At 38.7% G+C, this 14684-nt stretch overlaps 1 protein-coding gene across 13 annotated transcripts in view; it reads left to right on the top strand.

Moving 5' to 3' along the window:
• The window catches only part of MITF (melanocyte inducing transcription factor), a 242056-nt gene that overhangs the window by 115290 nt on the left and 112082 nt on the right, over positions 1–14684 (top strand). The window contains exon 1 of one of the 13 annotated variants that reach the window (XM_028479485.2): positions 2331–2352. The exons of the other annotated variants lie outside the window; for them this stretch is intronic. The gene's annotated coding sequence lies outside the window, so the exon portion shown is untranslated. Of the gene's footprint in view, positions 1–2330; positions 2353–14684 lie in introns of those variants that run through there. 13 annotated transcript variants of the gene reach the window in all.

Genomic DNA, 14684 nt, shown 5'->3' with positions numbered 1-14684 from the left:
AGGCTTAGAGGGGTTTAATTTTCCCCTGGCTGTATAGCTAATGAGGGGGGGAAGAACTTGGATTTGAATTCAGTTCTTTCTTTCCTTCCTTCCTTCCTTCCTTCCTGTCTCTCTCTTCCTCCTTCCCTCTTTCCCTCCCTCCCTCTTTCGTTCTTTCTCATTGCAGGGGACTTAATAGGCACATCTTGTTTTACTGCGCTTCGATTTATTGCATTTTGCAGATATTGCCTTTTTTACAAATTGAAGGTTTGTGGCAAACCTGCGTCGAGCAAGTCTATCAGCACCATTTTTCCAATAGCATTTGCTCACTTTGTGTCTATATGTCACATTTGGTATTTCTTGTAATATTTGAACTTTTTCATTATTTTTATATTTGTTATGGTGGTCTGTGATCAGTGATCTTTGATGTTACTGTTGCAAAAAGGTTACAACTTACTGAAGATTCAGATGGTGGCTAACATTTTTTAGCAATAAAAATTTTTAAAATTAAGATGTATGTTTTTTTAGACATAGTACTATTGTGCACTTAATAGACTACAGTATAGTGTAAACATAACTTTGATATGCAGCGGGAAACCAAAAAATTCATGTGATGGTCTGGAACCAAACCCACAGTATCTCTGAGGTCTGCCTGTGTTTATATGTTTTGTTATAGGTTTATAACATGTAAGTTTCATATGTACAATATTATATTTCGGTTTCTGTATACACTGCAGTGTGCTCACCACCAAAAGTTTAGTTTCCATCTGTCACCATACTCTTGACCCCCTTTACCCATTTTGCCTTCCCCCGCCCCCTTCCCCTCTGGTAAACACTGCTCTGATCTCTGTATCTATATGTTTGTTTTTGTTTGATTTGGTTTGTTCATGTTAAAAAAATTTCATGTATGAGTGAAATCATATGGTATTTGTCTCTCTCTGTTTGACTTATTTTACTTAGCATAATATCCATAATATCCATCCATGTCGTTGAAAATGGCAAGATTTCATATCTTTTTATGGATAAGTAGTATTCCATTGCACATATATGTAGTACAAGATGTGAACCCAGTTCTTTCTGACCGCAGAGCCTGGACTCATACCTCATTCTCACCACATCCTTCCTAGAAATAGGAAACTCTTGTCTGGAATATTTTAGTGATCTGCTACCTAATTCCTTGCTTCCCTCCTCTTTCCTCTTTAGACCTTTGTCCTCCCACCAGCTTTCTGAAACATCCACCTCTTCATCGAAGGCCCCCTTCCTTCCTTCTTTGCCTAATGCAGTCTCTGTCTTCAGGACTTCCGTACCCTGAGCTTTCTCCTTTGAGTTCTCACAATACTTTGCTCCTCTCTTAATCAAAACCCTTTGCAGCTAATAGTCAGCTAGTTAAGTATTCTAGGGATTCCTAGGCTGTGGCTGCAAGCATTCAGCTTTGCGTGTCTGTGCCTGTGTGAATTTTTTCTGGAGGCAGTCCGTAGTTTTCATATGAGTCTCAGAAAAGTATGTGACCAAAAAGGTTAAGGTATTATTATTTATAGGATTCTCTGCCCTCCTCCAAGTAATGAGCACCTAGAGGGGAGGAGCATATCTCATTCCAATTTATTTCCTTAGATGGCTATAATAATATAATATTTTTTGAGTAAATAATGAATAAATAAATATCTCTTTAAGTAGAGCCTGTGGGTTAAGAACACAGGCTCTAGAACCAGACTGTGCCTTGGATTGAATTCCTTCTCTGCAAACTCTTCAGCAAGTGATGTAGTCTCTCAGAGCCTCGCTCTTCTCATTGGTAAGAGGGACATCATAATAGTGTTTAAGTTAGAGCATTGTTATTGAGGAATAAATCAAGGTATGGTATGTAAAATGCTTAGCACAGGCGTGCGTAGCATACCTCCCCCATAATTAGCTGCTATTATTATTAGGAAGAACTTTTGAAAGAGGCTGGAGGATGAGAGTCTCATGATTTTTCTAGTTACTATCATGGAGATATTACAAAAAGATTTATCATGCCACTTTGAGTTTTCAAAGCTTAAAACCAACGTGTTTTCTCTAGCCAGGGTGGCAGGTGCAGCTCGGAGATGTCCCTGAAAAGTTGTTCTTGGGCATTTCCTTTCCCTGTGGCCTCGACCCTGGCTGTGTAGTGGCTCAGGCTTCATAGATGGGTACCCTGAAATGCCAGCTAATGGAAATTTTGTGATATGGTCACTCTGCCCCCGAGGATTTGGACATATGCTTTTTGTGTTTAAATCAACAGAAAAAAAGTGCAGCTGTAGCCACCCTTCTGCATAATCGTTGAAGTAGCCCTTTTCCTTGCATGTCTTGGAGCCCCTGAGTGCCAGGCCTGTCTCTTACTGTCCTCTCTGTGCATCGCAGGTAAGTCCAGTAGGTCAGATGAAAGGCAGAGGCCGGCAGGGCATAATCACTTATTTACGTAGCACTGATGAATAGCTGTACACAGATCAAGGCATACATGTTATTTATAGTAGTGCGGCCATAGGGTCACATTGGCAAGAAGCAGCCTCTAGAAAAGTGCTTTAGTTGGATAGTTATGAACTCTGGCTCATTACTGTGCACTAAATATAGAAAAGGGAGTTTGAAATCTCTTTACGGAAAATATATTGTGAGCTGGGTTCATTGCCATAAGGGGAAAAATTGTTGACTTCTATTTTTCCAGAGTTTTTACGAGTGTATACCGTTTCTTTTCATCACTGGTAAATGTATGACCTTTAGTAAGTTGTTTTCAAATACTCTTTAAAAAAAAAAAAGTCTTTAAAAAGTATAGCAGCGTTAATCACCATCATCAAAAACTGGAGACAGCCCACATGTCCTTCCACTGGTGAAAGGATAAATAAGCCATGGTTCGTCTGTACAATGGAATATTAATTTGCAAATAGGTACCGATGCCTGCTGCAACATGGATTGATCTCAAATATACTTGCTAAGGGAAAGGAGCCATACTCAAAAGTGTTTGTATTGAATGATCCCATTTATATGACGTTCTGGAAAAGACAGAACTATAGGAATAGAAAAATAGGTGGTTTCTGGGGGACAGGGTTGGGTGATGTTTTGACTCCCCAGAGGCAGCCTAAGGAGTGTTCGGAACGATGGAACTGTTCTGTATCTTGATTGTGGTGGTGGTTACATGAATTTATGCATTTCAAAACCTCTAGAACGGTACAGCAAAAAGGTGAATTTTAATGTTATATGTTTAATGCTATATACATTGAGAACAACTTTTTTAAAAAAGAATGACAGCGTGTACGCAACACGCTGTGTTGAGAGAGAAATGTGGACTCGCTTTGAAAGGGGCAATGCGTGTCATTAAAATCCCATAAGTATCTTTTGATTAGCTACTAGAAGTCAGTGCTTTATAGGAAATCAGAAAAGAAAGTACTGGTCTATATGCTCAGGGGCGTAACAGTCAACTTCGGTAAACATGCACAAAAAAAGAAAAGGGAACATTACACTTGTATTGTGGAAATTTAGACAGAGGAGAAAAAGGCATCTAGCTGGGATCATGGATGATTTTTGTTAAAGTGAGGAAGGTTTGTCAGGGTATTAATATAATCTTGAAGAATGGGTCGATTCTTAAAATATTTTTTAGTAAACTTTTAATCAAAGTATAACATTCCTACAGAAAAGTATACACATCTTATGTGTACTGCCTGATGAATTTTCATGGAGTAATGCAGTCTGTGAGACAGACCATTACTAGCATGCTTGCACTTTCTGCAAGTCAACCCTTCCCCAGGTATAGTCACCATCCTGACTTCTAACATAGATTAATGCTGTCTGGGTGTTATTTAACTTTATACAAATGGAACACTACAGCCTGTACTGCCATGTCTGGATTCCTTTGCCCAACATTGTGTATGTGAGATTCATCCCTGTTGTCATATGTGGCAATAGTTTATTCCCATGGAATATTCTGTTGTATGACTATATCCCTGTCTCTTCTGCTGTTGATGGGCATTTGGTTTGCCTACAGTTTTGCACTGTTATGAGTGGTGCTGTTATGAACATTATTGCTATATGCTTTTTGGTGACCATGCATGTACATTTCTGTTTGCTGTGTGCCAAGGAGTGGAATTATAGGGTTCTAAAGTATGCGTATGTCCAGCTTTGGTGAATACTACAAACCGTTTCCAAAGTCTTTGTACCAGTTTACACCCACAGCAGCAGCATCTGAGTGTTCCAGTGGCACCATTCCTTGCCAGCATTTAGTAGTGCACCTCTGTTTCATTTTACTGAAGAATGTGTAGGATCTCGGTAGAAAGGGATGGTGAGTGCATGACGGGTATTCCAGGCAAGAGGAAGAGTTTAATCAAGAGCCTACAGCTGGGGTTAGAGAATGAGTGCAGTAGTTCCCTGTTATCCACAAATTTAGTTATCCATAGTCCACCACCATCCAAAAATATTAAATGGAAAATTCCAGAAATAAACAATTCAGAAGTTTTCAGTTGCACACCATTCTGCGTAGTGTGATGAAATCTCGTGCTGTCTTGTGCCGTCCTGCCCCAGACGTGAATCATCCCTTTGTCCAGCATATCCAGTCTGTTAGTAACTTAGTAGCCATCTAGGTTATCAGATTGACTGTCGTGTTCAAGTAGCCCTTATTTTACTTACTGATGGCCCCAGAGTGCAAGAGTAGTGATGCGGGTGATTCAGATATTCTCTTACTGTGCGTAATTTATAAATTGAACTTTATCCGAGATATGTATGCACAGGAAAAAGCATAATTATATAGAGTTCAGTACTACTCATCCATTAGGGGTCTTGGAAAGTATCTTCCCTGGATAAGTGGTGGGGGACTGCTCTATGTTGTTTGTAATGGTTGCACTAGTTATAATCGTTAAGACTAGAAAGATAAGTTGGCCTTGATTGCCAGTCTAAATAAGACATTTGCAATTCATTCATTCTGTGTTGATAAACCATTAATTTTATTAAAGTAGTGGCATGGAAAATGAAATACTGCCATTTGCAGCAACATGGATGAACCTAGAGATCATCATACTAAGTGAAGTAAGTCAGACAGAGAAAGACAAATATCATATGATATCACTTATATGTGGAATCTAAAAAAAGGTACAAATGAACTTATTTACAAAACAGAAATAGAGTCACAGATGTAGAAAGCAAACTTATGGTTACCCGGGGGAAAAGTGGGGGAAGGGATAAATTGGGAGATTGGGATTGACATTTACACACTACTATATATAAAGTAGATAACTAATACAGACCTGCTGTATAGCACAGGGAACTCTTAATACTCTGTAATGACCTATAGGGGAAAAGAATCTAAAAAAGTGGATATATTTATATGTATAACTGATTCACGATGCTGTACAGCAGAAACTAACACAGCATTGTAAATCAACTATACTCCGATAAAAACAGAAAAAAAAAATAAAGTAGTAGCATGAAAGCAGCAAAGCCATGCTTTAGGAAGAGTTATCTAGTAGTAGGTGTAGGATGTACTGCAGGGAGTGGGGAGAGCAACTTAGCAGTCCAGGCCATGGATCATGGCAGAATAACTGTGAGGGCAGAGGAGATGCAGTGTGGTGTTGACAGGTAACATATGATAAGTGACCAGACAATGGAGGGTTAAGGGCAAAGGAGAGTGAGAGATGCCTTTGACCTGTTGGTATCTTAGCCAGATAGGTCAAAATTATCCTTAATGAGTGGACTATACTTGTTATCTCTATATCTTCACTTCCCTTACACTCCTTTTTAATCCTTCATAAAAAATGTGAAATATACACATAGAAGAGCACCTAAAACCTATCAGTTAAGTAAAGAACAGTAAGATGAATAACCAGGTCCCCACTATTCATCCTGAGATATCAAATACTCTAGAAGCCTCACCTTTGATTACATCCTCCTCTCTATCCTGCCCCCAACGGAGTTCACCACGACCCTGAATTTTACGCTAATCACTCCCTTGCTTTTCATTATGGTTCAGTGTTGCTATCTATGACTGCATGTCTAAACTAGACTTTGAACTATAAACAGTGGAGCCATATGGCAGTATTCTATGTGACTTGCCTTTTTCAACAGTGTTTTTGATTCGAAAAATGTAGAGGCATATAGCTGTAGTTTATTCATTTTCACTGTTGTGTACTTAATCCATTGTGTCCATAATCTTCAATTTATTGATGTATTCCTCCTTAATCCTTACCCTCTGTGCTGTGGCTTTAATCACTCAACATAATTTTTACACGTTGACAAAATACTGGGGCATATGTAACTCAAGTATGTCTGTAATGTGTCCCATCGACTTTAAAAGCTGTCTGATAGACACACTGAAGTTTTTGCTTATTTATTTAACACTTACAATGAGTTAGAACTACTCTGTCTCCTGTATGGGAGAGCTGCTTACTTTAAAATAGAGTTTCTCACGCGCAGCACTATTAAACATTTGGGGCTGGATATCCGTCTTTATTGTGAGGGGCGTGCTAGGCCTTGTGAGGTGTTTAACAGCACCCTGGTCTCTGCCTCTAGATGCCGGTAGCACCCGTCTCCCCATCTGTAACAACCAAAAGTGGCTCCAGACATTGTTACATGTCCCCTGAGGACAAGACTGTGCCGTTTGAGAACCGCGATTTTAAAGGATTAGGATTCAATGAAAAGGCATTGAGTTACCGTGCCTGACAGGAGAGAATCATCAGTGTAAACTTCCTCTTACTTCCCTGCTGCCCCGTCCTGGCTCCAGGTTAGAGGTATATTCTTGTCTCCTGGTCCTGGAGATCAGCCATTTCCTCTTGCAAGTGCCTTGGCAGTTTCACTCCATGCTGGTGACTGTTTTCTATATTCTCTCTATATCTACCGCTCTCTTTGCTCTGATTCCACCTACCCTAGAGGTAGTCTTTACTTTATGGGTCTGATGAGAGAATCATGCTTATTGCATTTATAAATTGCTTCCATTTCTCCCAAAGCAAAGGAAGGAAAAGAAATATTTTTTGAAATTGTCAGTTTAAAAAACTATAATAAACACATGTTAAACCCAAGTTAAAAGTGCCAGTGAGCTATAAGATGATCATATTTCAAACGTTTTTACAGCATTATTGATAGTTTGATATTAATTTGGGCTTAGGAGTTATAGAACATATGCAGAGTGGTAAAATGATGGGAACTTTTGATCTTTAAAATTAACTTTGATCTTCAAAATTTAAATTAAAATATATTTTATGGGAGAGCCAGGTGGTACATGGCTCTCCCATAACTTTTTGTATGGGTGTTTTTCATGTCCAGCACAAACCTGTATGTGAATCCCAAGGCATTATAAAGTTGGCTCCATCTAGTGTATAAAAATATTATACAGCTAGGGAAAAAAAAAACCCAACAACTCTACTCGGAATCTCCTCTGGTACTTTATTATGAAATTAGAAAAAAGGCAAAGCAAAACAAAACTGGACTATAAGCTATATTTGTGCCCCAGGAGATAACACAGGCAGAAGTGACCTTCACAGTGTGAGAGGAGAGGTCATTATATATTGAAATACAGCATGCCTCACATTTTGTTCTAACAGCCTTGCCTTTTTTTTTTTTCTGGACGGAGGTCTTGTTTACAGGCACTATCAACAATCGTGGCATCACTTCCATTGTGATATTCTCAGTCCTACTGGCCTGGCCCCTAGTTTTCCTGTATGGAATCATATCTGTCAGTCATGTTCACTTTCCACAGTTAGGAAGTGATTAGGGCTAGGCCCACGTACTATGATTTCAGAGCCCTAGATGATTTTCTTTATCAGACTGGAATTCTTTGTAGCTGTTCGCTTCTCACTGCAATAGAGTAGCCACTATTTCTGGGCTGTGTTTAATCTTGTTTCCACTGAAGGATTCTGGCACATTCTTCATTTCTCTCAATCAGGGTTCCCAAATTTGAGCCATGCTCATACTAACTTCATGACCTTTGCCCCCATATTCCATATGGAGGCTTAAATAAATTAAAAATATATATATAAAGGAAATACTATACTAAATGGCAACGACAGATGGATGTATGTGTAAAATAAATGTACTGAAATTGGAAGAAAACTGTTAGATCCTGACTAGGTTTGTGGTCTAGAAGGGCCTGAGTATGAGATCTGAGCTGTTTTTGTTACAAAAGGCAAGTGTTTCGAGATTGAAGACACATTAGCATCAAAAAGACACTCTTCCTGGGATGAAAGAAATTGGAAAGGACCTTTCTCACTGTGTAATTCCATGGTCATTGAATGTGGAGTCTGTGTGTCTCCATTTGAGACCATCCTGTATCTCACACTTTGAGAAACTTTGCTCATGGTTTACCATCTTTGCCAAAGGAAGTTTGTCATGCTTCCCCAGTCTCCAAAGGCCTTGTTTCCCATCGAAAGCCTTTTTGAGTATTTCTTTCTTTTCTGAGTCCTTCCTTACTTCTCCCATTAAAAAGTAGAAATTGTGCTGATATTTCACATTTTCTCCCTTTTTTTTTCAACTAGATTAAGTTATTTGAGAACCAACATTGTGCGTTTCTTTACGTTTCTAGTGAATGCCATTAATTTAACTCATGCTTGGTATAAATATTCAGGGAAGCCTGCTTCATTCCTGTTTTTGTTTTTTTGTAAAGGTAGATTACAGTCAGAAGTGACCAGAAAAAGCACCATGGTCAATTCATTAATCATTTAACCCATTGACAAATAGTTACTGGGTTCTTTCTCTGGGTCTGGAATTGTGCCTGGTTAAAGAATGAAGAGGTGAACTAACCAGACATGGTTTATGCCTTCATGGAATTCAGACTCTAGTGTGGGGTGTGGGGAACAGACCACTAAAGAGGCGGCTCCAGTGCGAGGTTCTAATTTTAGAATTAGTTTGCTTCTGTGATTGTTGAGTGGCTCGCAGAAACTTGGCACAGAGAACCCTAGCGAGAGGCGTGTGGGCCCTGGAGTTTCAAACCCCACATCTGCCGCTCATCAACATCTTGACTCTAGGCGAGCTACCTCACTCCTTGCCCCTGTTTCTTTATTTAAATAAAAAGATTAAATAAAGGTACAGTTATCAGTGTGACGATATGATGAATTCTCTGTCTTTTCTCTTCCTCCCTCTTTTTTTTTTTTTTTTTTTTTTTTTAAAGAGGCAGAGACACAGTCTCATTTTTTCGGATTTTCAGATTTTCAAATTCCCTGCCTGGCACACTAGGAAATGAAAACACATTGATCCTTAATCCAGTATTAGAAAGCAGATGTCCGTATCAATGGGAGTATCATTGCGGATGGCGCTTAAAGATGGCAATTTCATGCAACTTCCAAATTGTCTGTTTAAATTAATAAATGATTTGAGCATTCAGAGTTACTCCAAAACATTTCTGTCTTCAGAGTCTAAGGGCTATGATATATCATTGATGTACCTCAAGCATGTTGAGTAGTGCCTGGGAAGTAGTAGGTGCTCAATAAATATTTGTTGAATGAATGAGTTTTAATAAAAATCTTTCTATTTTTCTATCTTTTACTCATGATTTTGTCCATATCTTTTAAAAATGAGCCAGCGTTGTTTGATATGAGGAGCTTTAATAAGCTTGAATGGGAGTGGTGGTGATTCTCTGCAGCTCCATCACCAACCTCATCTGTAATAGCCGGCAGGTAATAAATACTTGGTAAATGTCAAAGCAAGAATTAGGCAGTTTTGTTAGGCACTATTTTTTTTTTTAAGGACATATAGCTTAATTTTTTCAAGCAAAGATTTCATTTTTATGTCACTGCATAGCAGTATTACTTGAAATTACAGAGGCTATTAATTTAAAATATTGGTTATTTTAACATTTTACTATCAACATAAATATACGCTTTGATTATAGGACTCCCTAGTGTGTAAATTAGATTCAGAATGCTAATGTGTATCAAGTTTATGATGACTGATTAGATTTAATCAACAGACAGGAAGGATTTCTGTGCAGATATTATTTTTCTCATTTCAAATCCTATTTGCTCAGCATAACTGAAACAGGATGTCATTAATATAAGAGTGAGTATTGAGATGCTTTAGAAGTTTGGGAAACTTGATTATTGACATAAATTTAACCTATGGTGATCTTTTGAACACAGAGAGGTTTGATTTGTTATACTTCTGCTTATTTAAATACATTATTTCCTGCTTGACTTCTGAGTATGTTTATATAGTAAAAATACAAATTAAAAACATAACTGACACATCGAGTCAGAGCTGTAAGTTCCCTGGGCTAGCAATTTTGTCTGTAGCTAACACAATCCTTGAAAAAGCATTGATAGTTGTCCACTATCAGGAGACGTTTCGGACCGCCATCAACATCTTAGTTTTTAGTTCTTCACTATGAATGAATACGTTATTCACAAGTATCTCTAGACCTTTCCTGAGCTTACATTTATTTTCATACTGCATAACCTCTTCAAATACCATGTTTCAAAAGCATTTTCATTTTTGTTTCCTAATAATAACTTTTATTTGTCCTACAACTTGAAGTTCTTTGAGACTCTAAGGGCTGACTTTTCATGCCCTACAGGGTTCTGAAAGTGTCCTTTTTCCTTGTATAACATTGATTGAGTGCTGTTTTTTTGCAGGTACTGTGCTAGGTACTTTTCATACCTAACCTCGTTTAATCATGTAACCTGTTAAATAGGTAATATAAATATCTCCATTTTACAGATGCAGATCTTGAGACTCAGAAATGAAATGAGTTGCTCAGGGTAAAACTATGAGGTGAACACAGTGCATGGGGTATGTGTGTGTCTACAGTACACCATCACGCTATGCTGTCTCCAGTTGAAAAACGGTGCTAAGTTTACGTCTGTAATGAAATAGTGGACCTCTCAGAAGTTTTCTGCTCACAGGCCAAAGCCACTGCCCTGGATTCTTACCCCGTGTTGTACAAATGAGAGCTTTCACACCTGACACACTTTCGTACCACCTTCCACCATAGCATTGTGATTTTCCATGAGAACCAGTCTGTCTCTACCTTCAGCTCAGTTTTTGGAATACAAATATGGGATTTACATGAATGGAATAGAAAGTCTACCTGACAAAGTACCCTTCTTTTTTATTTTCATCCCTTTTCCAGTTCTCCCTTGGCCCATAAAGGATTAGGTGGTTCTTTGAGCTGTTGATGCCTTGGTGTCTCAGAGAGGGAAGCTGGGGAAGGATGGATTCACCTGCCTTGTAGCCAGGACCTCAGCTAAGGTGGTCTGTGGAGGCCACTTCTAATAGCTGAATATTGTGTTGCTTTAAAATACTTTAATATCGTGACTCTTGCTTGGAAGAAGAACGAAACTGATGTCTTTGTTGATGACGATGGGGTTGCACTCTCCTGCTTATGTCCTCCACACTGTTAGGAGGATGGCAGACACACCCTGTGTGCTTATTTGCTCTTCAGGCTTTAATTACTTTAAAAAAAGAGTTACTACAGTAAAAGACAAGTCCACATTTTTCTTTTTAAATAAGTTAAAAGTCCTGAAGGCGAAGATTTCACGTCTTATAAAGTCGTAGCGTGAGTAACTTTGTGCCCCCCCCCATGGCCAACAGCCTTATCGTTTCCTATTTATTTACCTAGATAAGGAAAGTAATTGCATTTTTACTAAATATCTCATTTGAGGAAATGCCACCAAAGTGGCATAATCTCAAATCAGCGTTTCCCTCCTCAAGTTTGTGTTGTCTCACAAACTTGGCTTATTTTGTAGATTGTGGTCTGCTTATTGCAAATACCCCGCTGCCATTTGTAGAGAACAAAGAGACAGCTCCTGAATGGCCTTTAGTGCAGAGCAAGTATTTCTTTTGAAGTGAACTCTAACAGATAATATCAGAGAGCTCGAGGTAAGGAACTAATCTCTCGTATTGATTATTTATGAAAGACCAAGCTATTATTTCATCTATTTCTCCCTTCATTAATTGCTTAAAAATTTACTTTGACAGCATTTGAGATGCCTCTTTGTAGATTATATCTGTATTCTCAGGACAGAGTTTTCTAAACAGTTTAAAAAAAAACATTATTTTGTTCTTCTGGATATTTGTATAAGCATCTAACATTTCTTTCATAATGTTGACATGAGCCTAGATTAAGTTTACCTGGGGTCATCTTGGTCTTGTCTGCATTTTCCTTTTCAACCTTAAAGGGCTTCTTTGTGAGCCAGGTACAATGAGCAGTCTTTCAGAAGATGCTGTACCGTCATTGTTACAGGGAGATCTGTTCCTGGTAGTAGAAAAAAAAAAAAAACAAGATGAAACAGGATGAAAGAGGTAAACGTTACTGAGTGGTACTGAACACTTATTTCTGCAGGTAAGTAGTGATTAAAAATTTCCCTCAGTCATGCTGTGAGGGGTTCAAATTAGAACTGCTGGGCTGCCCGTGCCTTGTAACTTTGTATCCTAATACTTTATCCATAAAAGTGAGTTGTGTTCAGTAACTAAAAGCTTCCAAATGAAAAGTATACAACTGTGAGTCCCACTTATACCTATTGACTTCCTAATTAATTAAATGCCATCATCAAATTATATTTCATAGCTCCTTCATTACCTGATCTTTTTCATTTTGTCACTCATCCATCCATTCTTCCATCCATTTATCCATCCATCCATCCACCCACCCACCCATCCATCCATCTAGCAAAACTTTATTGAGCGCTTACTTTATCCCAGGCACTGAAACTGAAATAAATACAAAGAAAGGACCGTTCCCTCAAGGATGAAAGACAAACAAATAAAATGATTAGAAGTTGGAGTAAGTGCCATAAAAGAAAGAAAAAACATTTACTGGGAGAGTAAATAGCAGAAGTGGGTGTTCCTGCTTTGGGTAGGATAGGGGCAGGGGAAGCCCTCCCTAGGGAAGAAACAGAAAACCTGTGAGACCTCATCTGAAAGGTGAGAAGGAGCCACCCTGGGAAGGAGCCCCTGGATCAGCCATTCTGTCCTTCCTCCTCACTCTTACCACGGGCCTGTGTACGTGAGTTTGGGGTTTCTCTGAGGTGAGTCCCAGAGAAGCAGAGCCTCTTGCATCTTCCCGTTTATCTTCCCTACAGCACTTGAGAGATGTCTCTCAAATGCTGGGTGCATCAATAAATGTTTGAGTAGAAGGGCCTTTCGGTGGCATCTTTTTCCAGAGCGTGAACACGATGGCATGTGGGGAAAAGAGGGGATGTGTTTGTTACGCTGGAGAGTAGTTTGTGAGTTTTGTAATCACTTTCATGATACTCGTTAATCAAGGCTTTCACACTCAACATGCAAAGCATATCCATTGAAACTCCAAGTGAACGCTTTAATATATCGAACTATTCAAGTAAAGACTTCTTTATTCAACAAAGAAAGGGGACTTACATTCTCGGGTGTTTTTCTGTCACTCTTGGAGAGATAATTTACATAGAATATACTATATATAATTATGTATATTATAATATGTTATATGATAGTGGTTCCCAGGCCTTACTTCACATTAGTCTTTTATGAGAATCTTTTCTTTCTTTTTTGGTTTTTTTTTTGGTGGTACGCGGGCCTCTCACTGTTGTGGCCTCTCCCGTTGCGGAGCACAGGCTCCGGACGCGCAGGCTCAGCGGCCATGGCTCACGGGCCCAGCCGCTCCGCGGCACGTGGGATCCTCCCGCACCGGGGCACGAGCCCGCGTCCCCTGCATCGGCAGGCGGACTCTCAACCACTGCGCCACCAGGGACGCCCAACATTTGTATTTTTAAATGCTCCTGAGTTGATTTTAAGGAGATGGAGTGGGGAGAAATGTCCCCAGGTGCTTCTGATAGGAATACAGGTTTGGGAACCCCTGGCTGGGATCACAATAAAACATGATGGGTAGGTGCTTCCTAAATTGTATGTAGGGGGTAGTTCATGGGTCAGTATAGTGCTTGGCATGTATTAAGTCCTCAAATGTTAGTTATTGTGAGGGTGGTGAGTAGAAGTAGTTTATTGAAAAGAGCAATAACTATCAGAAGGAAAGATAGAAGAAAATGATGTGCTTTGGGGGCAATAAAACATTTGATACCCAAATAAAACAAGAAGAATTCTGACTGTGATTAAACAGTGGTTCTACTTTTCTTCAGCTGAGTTTTGGACAGGTTCAAGTAAAACCTATTATCTCTTCTCTAACATGTTCAACATAGTGATTGAATTTTTCCTTCAAAAAAGATTGAGGCCCAAATTTAGCCAAAAAAAAAGAAAAAGAAAAAGAAAAAGTTGGCTGTCACTTGGATGTTTGATAGTTTTAAGTTCCATTTTAGTTAAGATTGTCTTTGAAAAAGGTCAGTAAGAATTCTGATGACTAGTTGATTTGCTGGAATTTGGGGCAAGGAGTAGTAATTAAGATTTGAATTGTATTGGAGTACAGGTAATATTTTTATTCTGCATTCAGCGTTTCGTGTTAAAAAATAGTATCTTTCTTTTTCCTCTGCTACCAATTCTTAGTTTGTGTTTAAATTTAGGGTTTCGGTGTATATATGCATTTATGTATATATGTGTGTGGTTGTACATGTGCATTTATATATGTATATGCACTTAGGATACATATCTGAATAGTATAAATGTGAACAAGAGAGTTGCTTACACATTATAGATTAATCCATTTTAAACATATGAACATCAACCATGGACTATTTTTTTTTAAACATCTTTATTGGAGTATAATTGCTTTACAATGGTGTGTTAGTTTCTGCTTTACAACAAAGTGAATCGGTTATACATATACATATGTTCCCATATCTCTTCCCTCTTGCATCTCCCTCCCT

This window comes from Physeter macrocephalus, chromosome 18, assembly GCF_002837175.3.
Source record: "Physeter macrocephalus isolate SW-GA chromosome 18, ASM283717v5, whole genome shotgun sequence".
NCBI classification, from domain to species: domain Eukaryota; kingdom Metazoa; phylum Chordata; class Mammalia; order Artiodactyla; family Physeteridae; genus Physeter; species Physeter macrocephalus.
Note: the sequence above shows the minus strand (reverse complement) of the source record. Positions and strands in the feature narration are given on the sequence as shown.